The 13,056-nt window shown below is 43.1% G+C and overlaps 1 protein-coding gene across 1 annotated transcript in view; it reads right to left on the reverse strand.

Annotated features, from left to right (window-relative positions):
- Positions 1-211, reverse strand: part of LENG1 (leukocyte receptor cluster member 1) — a gene marked incomplete at its 3' end in the record, with an annotated part of 178,469 nt that extends 178,258 nt beyond the window's left edge. Inside the window, exon 1 of the mRNA XM_082271632.1 lies at positions 208-211. The remainder of the gene's footprint in view (positions 1-207) is intronic.
- Positions 212-13,056: the final 12,845 nt, after the last annotated feature.

Here is a 13,056-nt window from a genome sequence, read left to right on the forward strand (position 1 = left end):
TGGTGAAGGAGGTGGTGCCATCCACAGCACTTAGAACCCTACTCAGCATTCTATTGTAATATGCCCGCAAAGCTATTCCCCTACAATGGAAAAAGCCAGATGCTCCTGCCTTGTCCTACTGGAAGGGCCTAGTGAACTTTATGATCCCATTCTATAAGGCCACCTACATCGCTCAGGGATGTGAAAGTAAGTTTACCAAAGTATGACAGGCTTAGTTAGACACCTCTTCTACTACTAATTGAAGACATATACTAAACCAAATTATAAACACAACACTTGTTTTTGCCCCCATTTTTCATGAGCTGAACTCAAAGATCTAAGAAAACTGGGATTCATCCATGAAGAGAACACCTCCCCAAAGCGCCAGACACCATTGAATGTGAGCATTTGCCCACTCAAGTCAGTTATGATGAGGAACTGCAGTAAGGTCGAGACCCAGATGAGGACGACGATCACGCAGATGAGCTTCCCTGAGATGGTTTCTGACAGTTTGTGCAGAAATTCTTTGGTTATGCAAACCGATTGTTGCAGCAGCTGTCCGGGTGGCTGGTCTCAAATGATCTTGATGGTGAAGATGCTGGATGAGGAGGTCCTGGGCTGGTGTGGTTACACGTGGTCTACGGTTGGATGTAGTGCCAAATTCTCTGAAATGCCTTTGAAGATGGCTTATGGTAGAGAAATGAACATTCAATTCACAGGCAAAAGCTCTGGTGGACATTCCTCCAGTCAGCATGCCAATTGCACGCTCCCTCAAAACCTGCGGCATCTGTGGCGTTGTGCTGTGTGATAAAACTGCACATTTTAGAGCGGCCTTTTATTGTGGCCAGCCTAAGGCACACCTGTGCAATAATCATGCTGTCTAATCAACATCTTCTTGATATGCCACTCCTGTGAGGTGGATGGATTATCTCGGCAAAGGAGAAGTAACACAGATTTATACAGATTTGTGAACAATATTTGAGAGAAATCGGCCTTTTGTGTACATAGAAAAAGTCTTAGATCTTTGAGTTCAGCTCATGAAAAATTGGGGCAAAAACAAAAGTGTTGCATTTACAAATTGGTTCAGTGTAATTCTAGCCGAGATACAGCAACTGACAATAGGCACATTTCAAAACACTTGTGGGGCTACGGTGTTAATGGTACATCCATATAGGGAATTGCTACACCTTCTCCCCATCTTGCACTATATTTGTAACTGACCTAGAGCTTTCTTCTCTCCAATGACAAGCCAATATCACATCACCTAATTTGAGTGCTTGTGCTGCATGCGGTACAGCAATATTAATTATCTTGAAATCAAGGTGCATTATGTCTCCTATTATGAATACCTGGAAACTGGAGGGGGTTGAGTTGGTAAACAGTGGTTAGGGGGAGGGGGGTGGGGTGAAAACCCAACAGTTTTTCTACTGTCTGTTAATGTTTGTAACCCGTTTGCCTTCAAGGCCTTGGTACGGTGCTGCCACACGATAGACACCCTTATGTATGTTGTAGGCTCCCTCTGTGATCAGCGAGTCCATGAGACTCGCCTGATCACAGATCAGAGTAAGGGGGCGGTCCTGCCCCCTTACCACGCGATCAGCTGTCAACTAATGACAGTTGATCATGTGAAGTAAACAGCAGCCAGTGATCAGCTGTTTTTTTCTCCTCACACTGTCAGTCAGTGGGACATCGGTCCAGAAGAGGAAAGGGCAAATTGTGCCCACCAGTACCACCTACCAGTGCCAACCAGTGCCACTTACCAGTGCCCACCAGTGCCATCTGCCAGTGCCCTCTAGTGCCACCTACCAGTGCCCACCAGTGTCAACCAGCTCCACCTACCAGTTCCACCTATCAGTGCTCCCCAGTGCAACCTATCAGTGCCAATCTGTTCCCCATCATAAGTGTCACCTACCAGTGCCTATCATTGCCCATGAGTGCCACCTATTAGTGCCCATGAGTGCTGCCTATTAGTGCCCTTTAGCGCCACCTACCAGTGCCCTTCAGTGCCGCCCATCAGTGCCCATCAGTGCCACCCATCAGTGCAGCCTTATCAGTGCAGCCTTATCAATGCCGCCTTATCAGTGCCACCTGATCAGTGCCCATCAGTGTCACCTATCAGTGCCCAACAGTGCAACCTATCAGTGCAGCCTATCAGTGCCTATCAGGGCCCATCAGTGCCGCCTCATCAGCACACATCAATGAAGGAGAAAAATTACATGTTTGCAAAATTTTATAACAAACTAAAAACTTTTGTTTTCATTTCAAAATTTTTGGTATTTTTTTGTTTGCTCAGCTAAAAATAAAAACCCCAGTAGTGATTAAATACCACCAAAAGAAAGCTCTATTTGTTTGAAAAAAACTACAAAAATTTAATTTGGGTACAGTGTTGCATGACCGCGCAGTTGTCATTCAAAGTACGACAGCGCTGAAAGCTGAAAATTGGCCTGGGCAGGAGGGGGGGTTTAAGTGCCCAGTAGGCAAGTGGTTAATAAAAATAATAAAAAAAAAAAAAGAATTATGCAGATGAGGCTCGATTCACACCTATGCATGGTGCTTTTGAGCATTTCTGTAGTGTTTTTTTTTTTTTTTTTTAGCCACGATTTTACTGCGATTTGCGTTTTACATTTTCTATGGTTTTTTTGGGGGAAAATTTGTTGTTCGGCAAATTTAAAATACAAATCACGGTAAAAACGCAATACTTGTGTTTTGGATACAGGTCCATTAAAGTCTATTACATGCAAAACGCTGCATTTTGCAGTTAAAAAAGTCCCCGACTCTTTCCAAAAAGCAGAGGCACAAAAATGCATTGATGTGCATGTGTTTCATAGGAACCCATGTTCAAAAAATGAAATACATTACTGCAAACAGCAAAAAAGCATGAAAAAATGCATTTGTGTGAATCAAGCGTTAAAGTGATTGTAAAGTCTTGTGGGTTTTTTTTTTTTTAAATAACAAACATGTTATACTTACCTCCTCTGGGCAGTTGGTTTTGCACAGAGCAGCCTGGATCTTCCTCTTCTCAAGTTCCTCGTTACTGCTCCTGGCCCCTCCCTCCTATAGAGTGCCCTCCACAGCAAGCAGCTTGCTATGGGGGCACTCGAGCCGAGTTGCAGCTCCATGTTTCCATTCAGACACGGAGCTGCTGTTCGGCCCCGCCCCCTCTCTCTCTCCTGATTGACTCACTGACTTTGATTGACAGCCACGGGAGCCAATGGAGCCGTGGCTGTATCTCAGCCAATCAGGAGGGAGAGCCCCAGGGCGGCCGAGGGACTCGTGGACATCGCTGGACAGAGAGGGGACACAGGTAAGTATTTGGGGTGCTGGGGGGGGGGGGGGGCTGCTACACACAGAAGGTTTTTTTTATCCTAATGCATAGAATGCAATAAGATAAAAAACCTTCCTGACTTTACAACTCCTCTACCCTTCCTAATCATTCATTCCAAGTTTCTAAACTTGAAGGAGGATTACACTAGGGTCCAGTTCATTGCCTTGGTTCAGGTGTTTTCACTGGTAGCCTCCGAACCCGTAGAATCGAATACCCTCTCCAGATACGTAGCAGCCAAATCTGCATATCCCCTTTCACAGCCTGCGGGCTGCTGTGATGTCATGTCCTCTCTGTGCCATAGTTTAACCTCCGATTTTTGGCCAGCTTATTATAATTATAGGCCAGACAGAATGTGAGTTATTACACCCTGCAATTTGCCAAATGTGTCAGCACCTGGCTGCAGATTTAGATTCTTAGCTCCAAGCCTACATGTACTTGCTGTGTAACCATGGCAAATGAAGAAGCTTATAGTAAGTAATGTAAAATTGCAATATGAAAATAGAATTTAGGACTAGAAGCATAGTAAGTATCCCCTAATTGTTAGTATGCCTATAAAACACTGTGGAACCTAGGGTTTAGTCACCAGAGCAGGGCAAAAACCAAAGCTGATTTGACAGGTTTAGTATTTTTCCATTAGTAACCAATCAGACTTTATTTTACTCAAGTCTATTAACCACTTTACCACCGGAGGATTTTCCTGCTTTACGTCCAGGCCACTTTTTGCAACTTGGCACTGCGCGACTTTAACTGACAATTGCGCGGTTATGCAACCCTTTACCCAAACAAAATTTTACGTCCTTTTTTTCCCCACAAACAGAGCTTTCTTTTGGTGGTATTTGATCACCTCTACGCTTTTCTTTTTTTGCGATATTAATAAAAAAAAGAGCGAAAATTTTGCGAAAAAATAGACATTTTCTACTTTGACAGTTAAAAAATATTCAATATATTCAATTTTTGTCATATATTTAGGCCAAATGCGTTAATTTAATGCGTCAATTTAACGGACAATTGCGCGGTCATGCAACGCTGTACCCAAATTTATGTTTTTCTTTTCCCCACAAATAGAGCTTTCTTTTGGTGGTATTTGATCACCTGAGCGATTTTTAATTTTTGAAAAAAAGAGCGACAATTTTGAAAAAAAAAAAAACAATATTTTTTACATTCTGATATATAACAATCCCCCGAAAAAAATTTAAAAATCAAAATTTTTTAACATTTTAGGCCAATTTGTTTTCTGCTAAATATTTTTGGTAAAAAAAAATCACAATAGGCGTATTTTGATTGGTTTGCGCAAAAGTTATCTCGTTTACTAACTACGGGAAAGATTTGTCATTTTTATTGTTTATTTTTTTTTACTAGTAATGGCGGCGATCTGCGATTTTTTTTGTGGGACTGTGACATTGCGGCGGACAGATCGGACCCCTAACTGACATTTTTGACACTTTTGGGGGTACCAGTGACCTTACTACAGTAATCAGTGCTATAAATATGTACTGTTACTGTAATAATGACACTGGCAGGGAAGGGGTTAACTTTATTGGTGATCAAGGGGTTAAATGTATGCCTCATGCTTACTGACGTGTGTGGGGGGATTGTGTGACACAGACACAGATCGCAGGTTCAGCTATGCTGCATCCTGAAATCTGTCCCTGTCTGTCACATAGGAGATCCGCCCACTTTGTTTACACAAGTGGGCGGATTTCCACACTCGATCCCAGACGATCGGGGAAGAGCGGCGGTGATCGCCGCCTCTCCTCCCCTGGCTCGACTCCCGCTGTGTCTGAATACAGCAGCAGCGAGACTCCGGCTGCGCGCTTGCGCCACTGAGAGGGGGCGTTGTCCAGCGACGTAGGTCTACGTCGCTGGACGATAACGAGCCACTTTGCCTCAGTACCAGCTCAGTGAGCGGTCGGCAAGTGGTTAATATAACTTTAAATGGGAGAAAACCCCAAGTGCCCTTCTAAGTGTAGCAGTTAACCATTTTAATAAAGTAAAAACACTTTCTTACTCACAAGAGGAGTGTAAAAGCAAGCATTGGATAATAAGATGGTCCTGGGCATCGGCATTAGTGGGTCCCCTCTTGGTGCGGGCACAGCTGTGTTTGGGAGTAGGTGTCGTCTGTGTGCTGACAGGAGGCTTCCCTGGTCCTTAGTTCGCTGTTGCTTGTCCGTCTGAGGGCCGTGACTCCACTTCCCAGATGCCGGGCTGCAGACTAACGGCGACGCATTGCAAAGCATGCGCTCCTTCTTCAGGCCTTGCAAGGGCTGTATTGGAAGAGGGCTTTTATGCCCATAGTCTCTAATAAAAAACTAACTGTGCTGGCAAGGATCAAAAAGGTGGCTGGATAAAACGACTAGCGAACTTCTAATATGTAAATGTATAAATATATATGAGTGTGTGCTACTGCTGATGTGTTTGAAATCGGATGTGGGGAGGAAGATAAAGATAAAAATAAAAAATATGAAACTAAGGACGAAAGATGGAATATATGGATGAGAGGTAAGAATAAAAATAAAAGTAAAAATAGAAATAGAAAAAAGAGTAAAGATGACGTGAAAATGAGAATAAAAATAAATATATATAAAAAAATTTATATAAAAATGAAAATAAAAATAAAACAAAAATAAAAATGATAAAACAAATATAAAGGTTAACTAATTATACATGTGAATAAAATAGTTTGATATGAAAAAAGTAAAAAGGAATCAGAGATAAAAATGAAGGTAATGTGTGCGTGCACCTATAATTGCATCAACGCACTCAAAAACCTTTTCAAATGTGCCTTACCAAATGATGGGGGTGGGGATAAAATGCCATTTTGGAGGGATAATATAGAAGGGGTGATGAGGAATAGGAAACATGGGACAGATAATTTGATATTTGTAGATGTGCATGTGTGGGGAACCGCGCATGACCGAGGGAAAAAGAAGAGGGGGAGGGGAAATATCTGGGGGGGGGAGAATTATTTTTTTTTTTTTTATTATTATTTAGGATGTATATTTAGAGGTGAAAATATTTTCATTAATGTAAAGAGAGAACAATAAGTGCCTCAACTGTTACAAACAATTCAAGTGTAAATAATCTAAAATTCAAAACAGATAGGATTCAATAACATAGGATGTATATTTAGAGGAACAGAGAAAAAGGGGGAAATCCTCAAAACCTATGACAATAATTAAAGGGATACATAGTAATGGATGATAGCGCCAAAAAGGGACAGAAACTGTTTTGTGAAAGGCTGATGGATAGGGGAAGGGAGAAATAAATTATGGCATCTATTACATGAATAGAAGAGTATCTTATAACTATATTAAAGCGGAGTTCGGGGCTAAAAAAAAATTTTAAGCTAAAAATACCCCCGGGACAGTCAGGGCTAGTGCATTTAAGCAACGATAGCCTCTGAACTGTCCCCTGTTTCACTGACCTGTAAGAAGAAATACTTACCTTGAAAATGTCTTGTCCAGCGCTGCTGCCATCTCAGGTGTGGGCAGCTGAAGCCGCAGCGTGTCCTCTTCATGTCCTCTCGGTGACGTCGGAATCCCAGAATGCCCTGCTCGTCACTTCCGATGCAGGCGGGTCATCCCTGAACAGCTTCTGGGCATGCCGGAAGTGACGAGTGACTCTGGTGCAGGCGCATTGACTCCTGGGATCGATGACGCTCATCTCCCAGGAGTCAATGCAGTAAGGAAGTGACGTCGGGGGCCATGTCCGCAGAGGGAGGAAGAGGAAGGAAGGTGAGTATATTTTCATTAAAAACAAGGTAAGTGAAATGTTAGCTCAAATCTCGTTAGGAGGCAATTTACAAGATGATATACGGCCCTTCAGTCCCAACTCTCCCTGTATAGTGAATTCTCTCTTCTCTGGCCAGGAGATGTACCGACACATAGCACTCAAGCTTAGAGTAGACACATCTGTTTATTTCAAGTTTCGCTCACACATTTAAAGGATATTTGGGCGGCAAAAACTGCTTTAAACTGGTTACAATTCATAGGTCAATTTAACAATAGAACATATCTCACAGAAAACAGTACATGAAAAGGTCCTTGCGTTCCCCATACATCTGTGTCAATATGAGGTGTCTTGTGTCTGAGATTGTGTTTTGTGGGAGAGCCGATCCGTCTGTGTTCAGCTGTCATGTGTTAATGTAAGCAATTGTCAAATGTGTTTGGGTGGTGTCAGTAATCTCTATGCGAAGCCTTACTTGTTAAGTGTCCAAACGAATGAATGGAGAGCTGTTTAAAATGTAAATACCTATCAATGTCTTGTCGTCTATATGCAAAATATCCAACTGCCAGGTGTAGTCTGGCTCGTTAATATGTAATTGCAAGGGGCGCACATTCCATTGGAAAGTGGGCATGAGCTGAAATATATTATGAAATATATATTTTAGTAAGGCACGTTGATACGCTCTTTCATGAAACAAAAAAAAAAAAATTAATTATCCAATTCTTTTTCAGGTTCATCTAAGCTAGCGGACATGCAAAAATAATTTTTAGGGTGGAACTCCGCTTTAAACTCTATATTGGGTACTTACTTGTGGTGTCTTGAGTGTATGTGGAAGGGGAGAATTATAGGCCCTAGGGGTCCTTTGCTGATAGAGTGCTATACCTGGATGGAAGATAGTCAAACACTATTAGTAAACCAAGGCCATGAGACAAAGAAATACTATATCAGGAAACGTGGGGGGTCTGTCTTTAGGGATGCAGAGGAATATGGGTTAGAGAAGAACATTGACTTCATTCAGGGCCCATGGCATGAGTGTGTCGAGAGAATATCCAGTAAGTCTCCCTCCGGCAGAGTCGTTTAAAATGCTCAGTCCTGGGGAAGGTATCTGGAATGGACTCCATCCAGATTCTCGAAGAGAATAGCAATAGACACATCTAATCAGAAAACTTTACACGTCTTTACAAATGACTAGACTCTCAGAAAGTTTAGATGGTTTCAGATTGGGGAATATTAATAAAAGGGAATCAAAAAGGAGCTGAATAGCAGACGTGTTGGGCCTCATTTATCAAAATATCTAAAAGAACATTTTGGGTTGTCTCTTAACAACCAGATTCTTCCTCCAAATGAAGCCTATTAGGGCTCAGTTATGTAAACTAGAGAACGGGGAAATATTAATGTTACCAACAGCAACCAATCAGATATTTTGATGTACAAAAAAAAAAAAAGAACATCTGGCATCTGAATTACTCCCTGACTTCTAATATTTCCTGGGGACCCTGGCAACAGAATGTTTGCCCTGCAAGGATTTTAGAAGGGGAACGTATTATACTTTTTTTTTTACTTCCCATTACCAAGAATAGAGCATAAAGACAAAACTCTTTTGGAGCAAGGGAAATGCTAAACTCCAGTGGAAAAAACTTTCTGTAAGCCAATATTCACACACAATACAGCATACTGATGTGAATGTGCAATGTATATGTAAAGCGCTGCGTAAATTGACAGCGCTATATAAGAACCTTAAATAAATAAAAAAAATAAAATAATATTCGTTTTTAGTGGAGCAACCCTATAACCACAGAACAGCTGACCTAAAGCCCTGACCTCAACCCTACTGAACAGCTTTGAGATAACTTGAAAGGACGATTGTGAGCTAGATCTTCTTGTCCCACAATGTGTTCCTGGGCACAGTGCGGGGGGGGGGGGGGTCAGGAGGGCCCAATACAGGGATCAGGAGGGCATAGTACAGGCTCTGGAAAGCTGCAATCCTGGGACAGCTTGGTAAAAAGCATGACTGTCCCAGCACATCCGGGACGGTTGGCAAGAATGACGTTATGCAAGATTATCATGGGGCCCCCATGCACCTGGGGCCCATGGGGAGTGCCCAGAAGTGTCCATGCATTATGATGGCCCTAGCCATGTAACCCGTTAACCACAGAACAGCTGACCTAAAGCCCTGACCTCAACCCTACTGAACACCTTTGAGATAACTTGAAAGGCCGATTGTGAGCTAGATCTTCTTGTCCCACAATGAGTTCCTGACCTCACAAATGCTCTTTTGGCTGATTGATAACACATTTTTGGCTGAATGATAACAAATGTTTTGTCACCTTGTTGCATGCTCTCTCACTGTAGACTTCAAGCGGCCATGCTGTAGCACACAGCACAGGCACTGGGAACAGGAGGGCACAGTACAGGCTCTGGGACGCTGCCATCCTGGGACAGCTTGGTAAAAAGCATGACTGTCCCGGCACATCCGGGACGGTTGGCAAGAATGATGTTATGCAAGATTATCATGGGGCCCCCATGCACCTGGGGGCCCTGGGAAGTGCCCATGCATTAAGATGGCCCTAGCCGGAGTGCATGTAAACTTTAAAGTGGCTGCAGGACATCAGCAGTGCTAATATGCAACAAAGGGTAAAATAAATTGATAAAGCAAGTATTTAATTTGTATAAATGTCTATGAATTATGATACTCAATGCTATAGCAAATAACAAAAAATAAATAAAAAAATCATTCAGTTAGGAGTTTACCTTTACTTTAAGGAATACAGAAAATATGGAATATGAAAGTCACATCAAACATTCTGCTCAGGAAAACTTTTGCAGCCAAGTCAAGATGGCCACACATTGAAAATAAAAGGTGATTTCCCTTTAATTGCTGCACAAGGAGCTGTCATTCAGTGCGCTCCTGCTCTCCTCGCTGATAGAAGTAATAACGATTGTAGGATGTACAGACAGCGGCTGGATCGGATGGGAATATATTGCTTTGCATTGCGATGCAGTATTTCATTACATGTGGTTGTGAAATGATGGCACCATACGTAAAACCTATACCCCAGGGAACAATGACAGTATGGAAACAGCAAGGAACAGGGGTCTGCGTACATCTAGCTCTGGATGGTTATGATCCTTGCATACTGATCCATCATCTCTCGCTTTCTCTGTCATTGACAATTACTGCCCTTAAGTCTTTTAGCAACAGATGAAAAAAAAATTCTAAAGATTAATAATACAGCTCACATAAAAGTTTAATGGCAATGGACAGGTAATACTGCGCAGAGACAGACGTTTGTGCACTCCTGCCCCAATGTCTGGAGTAACTGAGACACTGTTAAATGGTGATTTCCACCTTCAGGTGACTTTGAGGTATATGCTGAAAAATAATAAAAGGATAATTGATGCAGTTGCAAATTTACATACACTATATTGTCAAAAGTATTGGGACACCTGTCTTTATACGCACATGAATTTAAATGGCATCGCGGTCTTAGTCCGTAGGGTTCAATATTGAGTTTTCCCACCCTTTGTAGCTATAAAAGATTCAACTCTTCTGGGAAAGCTGTCCACAAGGTTTAGGAGTGTGTCCATGGGAATGTTTGACCATTCTTCCAGAAGCACATTTGTGAGGTCAGGCACTCATGTTGGACGAGAAGGCCTGGCTCACAGTCTCCACTCTAATTCATCCCAAAGGTGTTCTGTCGGGTTGAGTTCAGGTCGCTGTGCAGGACAGTCAAGTTCCTCCACCCCAAACTCACTCATCCATGTCTTTATGGACCTTGCTTTGTGCACTGGTCTAAAACATTTGGTGGAGGGGGGTTATGGTGTGAGGTTGTTTTTCAGGGGTTGGGCTTTGCACCCTTCGTTCCAGTGAAGGGAACTCTTAAAGAGGAAGTAAACCCTCCTCAGGAAGTTGTACCTATAGGTAAGCCTATATTAAGGCTTACCTATAGGTACTGTAAATATCTCCTAAACATGCACCGTTTAGGAGATATTTACCTTTAATGCAGCCAGTGATGTCACTGGCGCATGCGCTCTGAAGGAACGGCAGATCGTGCCGTTCCTTCAGAGCCCCGTGCCGTGACCGTCGGCTCCCGCGCGCGTGCGCGGGAGTGACGTCACCGCGGCTCCGGCCAATCAGATGGCCGGATGCCGCGATCCCGGAAGACGGGCGACTATACATGTCGCCCGTCATACAGGTAAGCGGACGGCACGGCGGGGGCTCGTTCTAAGGTAAGTATTTCATAATGAGCTACTATGCGATGCATACTAGCTCATTATGTGTTTCTCTTTCAGGATGTAAAGAAGAGAAAAATTTTTTTTCTCGGTTTACAACCTCTTTAAGGTGTCAGCATACCAAGACATTTTGGACAATTTAATGCTCCCAACTTTGTGGGAACAGTTTGGGGATGGCCCTTTGGGATGAATTAGGGCGGAGACTGCGAGCCAGGCCTTCTCTTCAGCATTAGTGCCTGACCTCACAAATGCACTTCTGGAAGAATGGTCAAACATTCCCATAGACACACTCACTAACCTTGTGGACAACCTTCCCAGGAGAGTTGAAGCTGTTATAGCTGCAAAGGGTGGGCCAACTCAATATTGAACCCTACGGACTAAGACTGGGATGCCATTAAAGTTCATGTAAAAGTGCGTGTAAAGGCAGGCGTCCCAATACTTTTGACAATTAAGTGTATATGCTTTACAATTCTAGATATTCTAATATATTTGAGTAGATATATACTTAATGCTGACGTTTCAATCGGCTTATATTTTGCCTTCCCTGGTTCTCTCCTCCCCCTTCATCAACGCACTAATAAAAAAAATCGTTTCTATTTTCCTTGCCTTACATTAGGTCCATATGCTTCTCTACGCAATCCAAGCAGATCATGGCAGTGGGCCGTGATGTGCTTACATTGCGTAGCACATGAAGAAATGTCACTATAGCCTGTACAGCTGTGTAAACAGAAGTGAAGACTAGTCTTCAGCTTTAAGTACTTTACAATTTTTTAAATTTATGTGAACAGAAACACGTAGTCTACAAGCAACAGCTCTGAGTTCCCACTGCTGCAACACTCGCTTCCTTTCTGACCACTAGAGAGATGCAAGTTTTCTGTAATCCATCAGAAGAGTACTGGGCAGAGCTGACAACACTGCTTAAGATTTTAGCACAGCAGAGGTATCTTACTGAAGAAAGTTGGAAGCAGAGTGATGGGATCAACAGGTTTTCTATAAATGCATTTTTTAAAAAGCCAACATATAAAAAAAAATGTTCATGTAATGTAGAGATGTACTGATATCCAGGCATACAATTAAATTATTTAAAACCGCAATAACCCCCCCCCCCCCCTTGTAAAAGACAAAAAGACAGTTATGGATTTGTAATCCTAATTCAGAGTGGTAGAAATGTATGCAATAATTCCTAGAGATGAACAGTCTAGTTTGCAAGTGAAATTGGGTGGCTTTGATCCAGACAAAAGTCCAATTTAATGACCCCCCCCCTGAAAGCAGATAAGCTCCAATTGAGATACAACTTTTAACATTTCAGGAGGTTATGGGGCATAGTAGTGAACAGGGCCGCTGATAGGGGGGGACCACCAGCCCTCTTGTAGGGGGCCCGAGCACACAGGGGGGCCCACACAGACAGGGGGATTAGTGATGGACAACAAATACAGAAATCTTCCTCCAGCACCTGAAAGAGGAAATAAACCCTTCTCTGCATCTTTTACCTATAGGTAAGCCTATGATAAGGCTTACCTATAGGTACTGTAAATATCTCCTAAACATGTACAGTTTAAGAGATATTTACCTTACATGCAGCCAGTGACATCACTGGCGCATGCGCTCTGAAGGAACGGCCGCTGGTGTCTTCAGAGCCCCGTGCCGTGACCGTCGGCTCCCGCGCACGTGCGCGGGAGTGACATCACCGCGACTCCGGCCAATCAGATGGCCGGATGCCGCGATCCCGGAAGACGGGCGACTGGACATGTCGCCAGTCATACAGGTAAGCGGGCGGCACGGCGGGGGCTCGT

This window comes from Pelophylax lessonae (assembly GCF_965119305.1).
Source record: "Pelophylax lessonae genome assembly, chromosome: 11".
NCBI lineage: Eukaryota > Metazoa > Chordata > Amphibia > Anura > Ranidae > Pelophylax > Pelophylax lessonae.